The 10,212-nt window shown below is 43.3% G+C and overlaps 1 non-coding gene across 1 annotated transcript; it reads left to right on the top strand.

The window, feature by feature from the left end:
* The first annotated feature begins 448 nt into the window (after positions 1 to 448).
* On the top strand, positions 449 to 530 carry trnas-gcu (transfer RNA serine (anticodon GCU)). Its single transcript has one exon. It is a non-coding gene; the product is annotated as a tRNA-Ser (tRNA).
* The last annotated feature ends 9,682 nt before the right edge of the window (positions 531 to 10,212 follow it).

The following is a 10,212-nucleotide window of genomic DNA, read 5'->3' as shown; positions in this document are numbered from 1 at the left end:
GACAATAGACAGCAGGTGCAGGAGTAGGCCATTCTGCCCTTCGAGCCAGCACCACCATTCATTATGATCATGGCTGAACATCCTCAATCTGTATCCTGTTCCTGCCTTATCCCCATAACCCTTGATTCCACTATCCTTAAGAGCTCTGTCCAACTCTTTATTGAAAGAACACCTCCTGCTGTCTCGGGTTCTTCATTCCGTTGACTTCAAATCTGCACAGAATTCAATAGACCTTGTTACATATTCATTTCCTCATTTTTGTTCAGATCACTGTGTGCATAGTGTGACAGTGGGAGTGCACTTGCCCCACAACCCAGGGGTCAGACCATCATCTTGGAACCGTACTGTGTTATTTCTCATTTCACCAACAATCGGGAGAAATGTCTGCTGCTCTGCATAATTTATGCATTTCAATTATTGATAAGGTCATAGCCTACCCGATGCCTCTGACGAGGTGGCTGAGAGGTTAAGGCGATGGACTGCTAATCCATTGTGCTCTGCACGCGTGGGTTCGAATCCCACTCTCGTCGCTGTCATCAACGGCTTTCAATGGTGCTGTTTTCAGATGATTGAAGGTGGAACTTCAATTGTTAGTTTATGTGCATTGACGCGATTACAAAATCTCAAAGAATAGTTTGTACCTTTTAACTAAACTGCGTTGAAATGGAGGTTGCTTTGGGATAATGAAACGAAACGCGATTTTCTTTTTCAAGTCAGTGCTGAGAACGTTTTTTCGTATGAAAGACATCCAGGAAAATCAAATACCGAGAGCTGCGAAGTGCATGTTTATGCAAAGGGATTCTTAATGAATGTTTTGTCAGATGAAATATGAAGGACGTTGAGGAGAAGTAATGCATCCTGGTGAGAAGAGCACAGCGAGACAGCACAAAATAATGGAGATATTTCAAAAGGGGCAGGGCGTGGGTTTAGGGGCACTGAGAACTAGCTGTAAACGCACAGTGGAGAATTGCCAATGTGGGTGCCGTGCATGGGCACGGAAAGACTTACACATTGGTCTCGCCCTCGCCCCTTGCTCTCGCCATTGATGAATGCTGGAAATAAGGCACAGATAAACACAAGATGTGGGAAACAAGCTCCCTCTCGTTATGCACACACTGGATGCATCACATTGAACCATGAACAACTGGAGAAATCAGCATGTTACCTGTAGGGAGTGAAAGTAAACTGTGGATCAATAACCGCAGATTCATGCAACATAAACATGAAAAATGATTTAAAATGTAGGGTGTAGGTTTGCTCGCTGAGCTGTAGCTTTGATATTCAGACGTTTCATTACTTGGCTAGGTGGCGACCTCCAAGTGAAGCGAAGCTGTCGTCTCCTGATTTCTATTTGTATCTTTCTCCTCGATGGGGTTCCTGGGGTTTGTGGTGATGTCATTTCCTGTTCGTCTTCTGAGGGGTTGACAGATGGCATGTATATCTATGTATTTATTTATGGCATTGTGGTTGGAGTGCCAGGCCTCTAGGAATTCTATGGGGTGTCTTTGCTTAGCCTGTCCCAGGATAGATGTGTTGTCCCAGTCGAAATGCTGGTATTTTTAATCCGTGTGTAGGGCTACGAGGGAGAGAAGGCCGTGTCTTTTTGTGGCTAGCTGGTGTTCGTATATCCTGGTGGCTAACTTTCTTCCTGTTGTCTTACGTCGTGTTTGTGGCAGTCCTTGCATGGAATTTTGTAGATGACGTTGTTTTTGTCCATGGGTTGTACTGGGTCTTTTAAGTTTGTTAGTTTTTGTTTGAGAGTCTTGGTCGGTTTGTGTGCGACTGAGATTCCGAGGGGTCTGAGTAGTCTGGCCGTCATTTCTGAAACTTCTTTGATGTATGGTAAGGTGGTTTGGGTTTCTGGCTGTGTTTGGTCTGCTTGTCGTGGTTTGTTCTTGAGGAATCTGCGCACTGTATTTTTTAAGTATCTGTTCTTCTCGAATACGTTGTATAGGTGGTTCGCCTGTGTCTTCAGAAGTTCGTCTGTGCTGCAGTGTGTGGTGGCTCGTTGGAATAGTGTTCTTATACAGCTTCGTTTGTGTGTGCTGGGATGGTTGCTGGTGTAGTTAAGTATTTGCTCAGTGTTTGTCGGTTTTCTGTATATGCAGGTTTGTAGTTCTCCGTTGTCCTTTCATTCTACTGTGACGTTCAGGAATGCGAGTTTGTTGTCGGTTTCTTCCTCCTTGGTGAACTTTATACCTGTGAGGGTGTTGTTGATGATGTAAAATGTCTTTACTATCTTGTTTCGTTTTGTGATGACAAAGGTGTCATCTATGTAGCGGACCCAGATTTTTGGTTTGATTGTTGGTAGGGCTGTTTGTTCTAGTCTTTGCATTACCGCTTCTGCTATGAATCCTGATAGCGGAGATTCCATGGGTGCGCCGTTGGTTTGTTTGTAGACTATGTTGTTGAAGATGAAGTGGGTGGTGAGGCACAATCCACTAACTTCATGATGTTTTCATTGGTAATGTGATTGATGGTTGTTGGTGCGTCTGTGATTGTCTCTTCTAAAAGTGTGGTCAGTGTTTCCTTTGCCAGGTCGATGTTGATGAAGGTGAACAGTGCTGTTATGTCGAATGAGATCATTGCTTCCTCTTCCTCCACTTTGGTGTTTTTGATGATTTTTAGGAATTCCTAGGTGGAGTGGATGGAGTGCTGCGACTCTTCTGTGAGGTATTTCAGACTTGCGTGTAGTTCTTTGGCCAGTCTGTATGTTGGTGTTCCAAGTAATGAGACGATGGGTCTGAGCGGGGCTGCCAGTTTATGGATTTTTGGTAGTCCGGTTCGACTTGGGCAACACATTGATCCTGGGACAGTCTAAGCAAAGACATGCCAGAGAATTCCAAAAGGCATGGCACTCCAAACACAATGCCATAAACAAACACATAGATCGAAATGCCATCGATCAACCCCGCAAAAAACAAACTGGAAATGGCATCACCACAAACCCGAGGAACCCCATCCAGGAGAAAGATATATAGAAAGCGCTAGACAACAGCTTCGATTCACTTGAAGGTCGCCACTGATGATGTTACCTCGCTACGTAATGAAACGTCTGGATATCAAACCTACAGCTCAGCGAGCAAACCTACACCCTAAACCTCAACCTGAGCTACAAACCTTCACAAACCTTGCGATTTAAAGTGTCTTTATACGGATATCATGAATAGACTTTTCGTTATAATAGCCGTCTGGTTGAAAGAAAAAGACACCACATTTCAAGATGGATGACAACGTTAGCAATTTAGTTTTGAAATTGAGATCTATTTTATCATTTTACACAGAGAACAAGTTCATTTTAAATAATGCTAACGACATTCTCTCACCTGGAATAAAAGTGTGATTTCAATATAAACATTGTCCTTGCATAGTCGCAGTTACTCAACATGAAAAATAGGATGTAATTTTTATTAAGCATACATCAATTAGCACCATTATCTTACTTCGGATTGACTGCAGTATGCACATGCTAAATAAGGTATAAGGAAGAATGACTTTTGGAAATAATGATTCGGTGGTGACTAAAAATAATATTATGTTCTCATGATGCGGATATTCCATCAATGGCTCCAGTGGTAGAAATGTTCAGTGGGCAGTATTTCTATGATGGTATAGAAGTATGTGAGGTACCAGGGATGGGAGTTCCCACTTCATCTGGAACAGCGTCTTTTGATGTTACCAGGGAGCATTGTGACATCAGTCTGGGAGTTCCAACCACACATGGAGCAGCTTCTATTGACATGGAGCAGTAGGGAGCATTGGGAGATCCGAATGCAAGATCTAACCTCATTTGGAGCAGCTTCAGTTGGCATGGAGCAGGAAGCTTTGCGAGATCCATCTGGGATCTCCACTCTCACCTGGATCAGCTTTTAATGACATGTAGCAGCAGGGAGCATTGGGACATCAGAGTGATAGATCCAACCACAAATGGACTGCTTATATTGATATGGAGGAGGGAACATTGGGATATCAGACTGGGAGCTCCAACCTCACAAGGATCAGCGTTTAATGACATGTAGCCGCTGGGAGCATTGGGACATCAGAGTGGTAGGTCTAACCTGAACTGCACCACTTCTACTGACATGGAACAGGGAGCATTGGGACATCAGAGTGGTAGGTCTAACCTGAACTGCACCACTTCTACCGACATGGAGCAGGGAGCATTGGGACATCAGACTGGGAGCTCCAACTTCAAGTAGAGCCGCTTCTATTGACAGGGAGCAGCAAGGAGCATTGGAACGTCAGGTTGGGAGCTCCAATATCACCTGGAACAGCTTGTATTTACATGGAGGAGGAGGGAGGATTGGGACATTGGGCTTTGGGAAAAGATATTCAACTATTTTAATCTAAAGTAAAATATGTTTCAACACCTCAGATGTTAATTGATTTATGAAGAATCTTTCCCGGAAAAATAATTAATTCTTTAGATAATAAAGACAAGTCCTGAAAATATTCAACTGAGGAAAACGCATTGGTACAGAGAGAAATGGGAGTGTTGTTTCATGTCTTTGTCTTTTCTTTTCTGGCCGACTCTGGACTTGATTACATCACCGGAAGGACGTTTTCACTCATTTCCTGCAAGTACGGACAGGTCATTAACTTAATCTTAAACTGAAAATTAATGGGAATATGCGATGTTATGTTTAGGCTGGAGTTTACCTCAAATTATGGTGAAAACGCAGCAAAGTCAGTTGCAATTTCCAAGATCAGCAGTGACCTCATTGATTGGCTGATCAGATTGTGAATGGTCTTGTTTTTTAAGATAATTTGAAGTGAATGAATGATGGTGATTATCTTGGTTCTTTGTTCACCTTGAGACTGTTCCTGCTATTGCTCATGTCCTTGTTAACACCACAGCTCTGCCGCGTGTAAAATCTCAGCTGTGCATCTGGCCCGTGGTACAACCATTTGTATAGCTGGCTACGGATCAGGCGGTTGTAACTTCAACATTTACTTTGCGCAAGCGCATTGTGGAGATTCATCACACATCCAACCTACTCATTTTTGTTATGCTGAGGTGGGTAATATTTGAAATATCCATCTCCACGAACGAAAATTCTTTCACTGTCTTCGACCAGTTAAAAATTACCAAGAGCTGTCAAAGTAAAAATCACACAGCACCAGATTGTATCGAACAGAGTTATTTGGAAGCACCAGTGTTCCATGCACTGTTTCTTCATCAGGTGTTTGTCAACTGTTGGAATCTAAAATGGCTCTGTGTGATTATTAAATGTATCCACCCCAGTCGAACACCAATACCTCCAAGTCATGGGTACCGTCGACACCACGAACGGTCGGTTAAAGTCCAGATGATCTTCCAAAAGATCGCGCATGTTGACGCACACACGAAGTTTCTGCAGAAAAACACCCACCTGATGAAGGAGCGGCTCTCCGAAAGCTAGTGCTTCCAAATAAACTCGCTCGACTCTGCTCAGATATTGTGTAATTTTTAACTTTGTCAACTTAACTCAAACACTGACACTTCCATATCATAGAGAACATCAGTCATGTCCCACGTTGTCAGAGAAGGCAATCCTGGAATAGCCCAATACATTGCTCATAGGCACGTTTCGTTTTCAGAAACCAGGCCACTCAGTTAAAGCGCAGAATACTAACCACTAGACCACCAGGGATGAGGGCAGAAGCAGTTGCACCGTTTCTTCATAACACAGTTTTTGGAATTATGTCACTGCAGATATGTTTCCCCTCAAAAATGAGTGAATTACCGTGTGTTTAGAGCACGGAAATGGGTCCCTTCATTTCATTTCCCAGTACTTGGTCTGTAAAACTGTAAGCTCTGACGTTTCACCTGAATGCTAATTTCTCTGTAACGTTTTAATCTCGTAAAACATAATAAATGGGATTAAAGTTTGAGATGGGAACTGAACCCCATTTTTACCCATAGACTGAAGCACGCAGACACATTTCCCCAAGTGTGACACAGGCCTCTGGAGAAAACAAGGAGAAAGTAAGATTTCATCGACTGGTCTGATGTTGTCCCATTTCAGAGCTCAACACCAATGTCTGGTTACAGCAAAGAAAGGAAGCATTCAGACCCTCCCGTCCCAGTGTTCCTTGCCCATTGTTTCCCCATTACTCTGTAGTTTATACTAACTTGGTCACTGCTCACGCCCGCTATTTCCTGTCCAGCCGAACGGTTTGCCTCAAGTTCTTGGAATAAAAAACAGGAATGGCCTATTTCAAGCACTTTTCTAGTTTTCACGGACATTGATATCACCACTGAGCAAGCACATTGCCAGCTCAGGGAGAAGGTCTCATCCTTTAGAAACTGAAATACAAAGATGATTGGATAGCCTCAGTATTGTAAACCAACCAACAAGACCGGAATAGGGCCGAGGGGATCACGCACAGAAGGATGGGAGAATAGAATGGCGAATCTCATGGTGTCCAGGGTGATGTTAATAGAAATCTTCCCTGGTCGTATAGTGATGAGGATTCAGTGATTTCACTGTCATGGCTTGTTAAAGGTTAACGTTTACAGTAATCAATATGAAATACTGCCTAATATTTCGAAGTAGAATGATGTGCAGCAGACAGAATCGTTTCCCTGCATGAACTAATAAGAGAGTTCAGAAGAGCCGGGGAGGAGAAATGAGAGCCAGGAGGAGAAATTAGAAGTTGTTGGCGGATAGGATCAGGATTAACCCTAAGGCTTTCCATAGGTATGTCAGGAATAAAAGAATGGCGAGAGTTAAATTAGGGCCAATCAAGAATAATAGTGGGAAGTTGTGTGTGGAGTCAGAGGAGACATGGGAAACACTAAATAAATATTTGTCGACAGTGTTCACAATAGAAAATAAAAATGTTGGCGAGGAAGATATAGAGATACTTGCATCTAGACTCGAAGAGATTGAGGTTCACAAGGAAGAGGTATTAGAAATACTGCAGAGTGTGAAAATAGACAAGTCCTCTGGGCCGGATGGGATCTATTCTAGGATCCTCTGGGAAGCAAAGGAAGAGATTGCCGAGCCTGTGCCATTGATCTAGCAATCATTATTGTCTACAGGAATAGTGCCTGAGGACTGGAGGATAGCAAATGTGGTTCCCTTGTCAAGAAGGGTAGTGGAGACAACCCTGGTAATTACAGACCATGGAGTCTCACTTCAGTTGTTGGTAAAGCGTTGGAAAAGGTTCTAAGAGATAGGATTTATAATCATCTAGAAAAGAATAATCTGATCAGGGACAGTCAGCACGGATTTGTAAAGGATAGGTCGTGCCTAACGAATCTTATGGGTTTTTTGACAAAGTGACCAAGCAGGTGGAGGAGAGTAAGCAGGTTGATGTGCTGTACATGGATTTCAGCAAGGTTTTCGATAAGGTTCCCACAGTAGGCTATTATACAAAATACGGAGGAATGGAATTGTGGGAGACATAGCAGGTTGGATCAGTAATTGACTTGCTGAAAGAAAACAGAGTGTTGTAGTTGATGCAATATGTTCATCTTGGTGTCCAGTTACTAGCGGCATTCCGTAAGGTTCGCTGTGGGGTCCAGGGCTATTCGTCATTTTTATAAATGACCTGGATGAGGGCTTAGAAGGGTGGGTTAGTAAATTTGCGGACAACATTACGGTCGGTGGAGTTGTGCACAGTGACGAAGGATGTAGTAGGTTGCAGAGAGACATAGATAGGATGCAGAGCTGGGCTGAGTGTTGGCAAATGGAGTTTAATGTGGACAAGTGTGAGGTGATATACTTTGGACGGAGTAATCGCAATGCAAAGTACTGGGCTAATGGTAAGATTCTTGGTAGTGCAGATGAGCAGAGAGATCTCGGTGTCCATGTACACAGATCCCTGAAAGTTGCCACCCAGATTGACAGGGTTGTTAAGAAGGATAACAGTGCTTTGGCCTTTATTAATAGAGGGATTGAGTTCTGGAATCAGAAGGTTATGCTGCAGCTGTACAAAGATCTGGTACGGCCCAATTTGAAGTGTTGTCAACAGTTCTGGTCACCGCATTATAAGAAGGATGTTGATGCTTTGGAAAGGGTGCAGAGGGAATTTTCTAGCATGTTGCCTGATATGGAAGGAACGTATTACGAGGAAAGACTGAGGGCCTTGAGGCTGTCCTCGTTTGAGAGAAGACTGAAAGGTGACTTAATAGAGACATACAAGATAATCAGAGGTTTAGATAGGGCGGACAGGGAGAGTCTTTTTCCAAGTATGGAGACGGCAAACACGAGGGTCATAACTTTAAAGTGAGGGGAGGTAGGTACAAGACAGAAGTCAGAGGTAGTTTCTTTACTCAGAGAGTAGTTAGGGCATGGAATGCTTTGCCTGTAACGGTGGTAGATTCGCCAAGATTAAGTGCATTTAAGTCGTCATTGGAGAGGCATATGGACGTACATGGAATAGTGTAGATGGGATGGGCTTCAGATTAGTATGACAGGGCGGCACAACATCGAGGGCCGAAGGGCCTGTACTACGCTCTTATGTTCTATATGCTGCAGATCCACATCAGCAATGTCATCTACAATTGCCTGACGTTCAATCAGTTTAAAACAAGAACGGAGGGGGCGTCAGGAAAACGGAAGGGGAATAGTGGTTTGTGAGAGTTAACTACATGCCTCGTGGAGCCAGGTTCAATGTAGATAATGAATATCGGTTTTCCTGTTTACCTTGGTATACTGATCACTACGGATCAATGACCCAATATTGTCTGCCCTTTGTGTGTTGTTCTTTGTACATTTCACCTCGGTTCAGTGCTCCGGGGGACCACGCTTTTTTAAATTTGGAACATTTTACACAGGTCGGTTTTGCAGCTTCATATTAAGGCCAACAATTTTAGGAACAGATAAACACCATTCAGACCATCAAGTCTGTTCCACTATTGAATGGTTTCATATCTGATCTGTTAACCTTGAACTGCACATTCTTGCGTTTCCCCATAACGCTTGATGTCTTTGCTGTTTGAAGATCTGCCGATCTCAGCCTCATTACACCTCATGACACTTCCTCAACAGCCTTCTGCTCCAAGAAAGTCCACTGATACAGAACTGTCTGAGAGAATAAATGCTTCTTCGTCTCTATTTTAATTGTGAGATCCGCATTCTTATACGAAGTTAAAAATCGCACAACACCAGGTCATAGTCCAACAGGTTTAATGGAAGCAATAGCATTTGGAGAGCTGCTCCTTCATCAGGTGGCTATGGAGTACACAGTGGTAAGGTACAGAATTTATAGCGAAAGGTTACAGTGTAATGTCACTGAAATTATACATTGGAAAAATACCTTGATTGCTTGTTAAGTCTTCCATCTGTTAGAATGACTATGTAAGGTTCATTTCTTTCTTATGTGCTTCGAAAAACTTTCTTTTGACAGTTACATTCTCAGGTGGACTTTACCAATTAGTGTCAGCACAGATAATATGTTGAAGGTGCTCGGCCCCTAGTGCTGCGTCTATACCATAATGTTTAGACTGATGCTCATCTTAAAAAAAAGAAGCTACAGGCAAAGGATGCCTTAAGACATGGTACATTGGTGAAGCTGAGCAGAGGCGACAGCAATGGAATGAGCGCTGCACATCAATCAACAGACAGGCGTTCCCCTTCCCAGTTAGAGAACACTTCAGTGATCCAGGACAGTCGACCTCGGATCTTCGGGTGACAATCCTCCAAGGCGGTCTTCGGAACAGGCAGCAGCTAAAAGTGCCCCCACAGAGACTGATAGCTAAATTCGGTACCCATGGTCATTGGGTTCATGTCACAGTACAGGTGATCCCATTGCCCTATCTACAAACAGAGACCCTCCTACACATGAGTGCGCACGCGCACGTGCAAGCACACACACACACACGCACACACACACACACACACACACACACACACACACACCCCTCCGTGGGGTGAATTTGTACTTGCAGAGTTACATTGTACTTTGCTCAAAAACTGCATGAATCCATGTAAGTCTCTGGGAACTCATTTTTATAAATTAGAATCATTCGAAACAATATGGAACGGACAGCAGCACATGGGGGTAGACACCAGTTGTTAAACTTCACCTGAGAATGAAACTTTAAAATAAAAAAGTTTTGCACTTTACGTATGAAAGAAGTGAAGCTCACATGGTCATTCTAACAGATCGGAGACTTAGCAAACAATCAAGGGAGTTTTCAATGTACAATTTCAGTTACGACACGATCCGAGTGAATCTCTGCTGCAACTTTCCCAGTGCGATCTCATCCCTGGACAATTC

This window comes from Chiloscyllium punctatum, chromosome 14 (genome assembly GCF_047496795.1).
Source record: "Chiloscyllium punctatum isolate Juve2018m chromosome 14, sChiPun1.3, whole genome shotgun sequence".
NCBI classification, from domain to species: Eukaryota; Metazoa; Chordata; class Chondrichthyes; order Orectolobiformes; family Hemiscylliidae; genus Chiloscyllium; species Chiloscyllium punctatum.
This window is presented reverse-complemented; position numbering and strand designations above follow the sequence as displayed.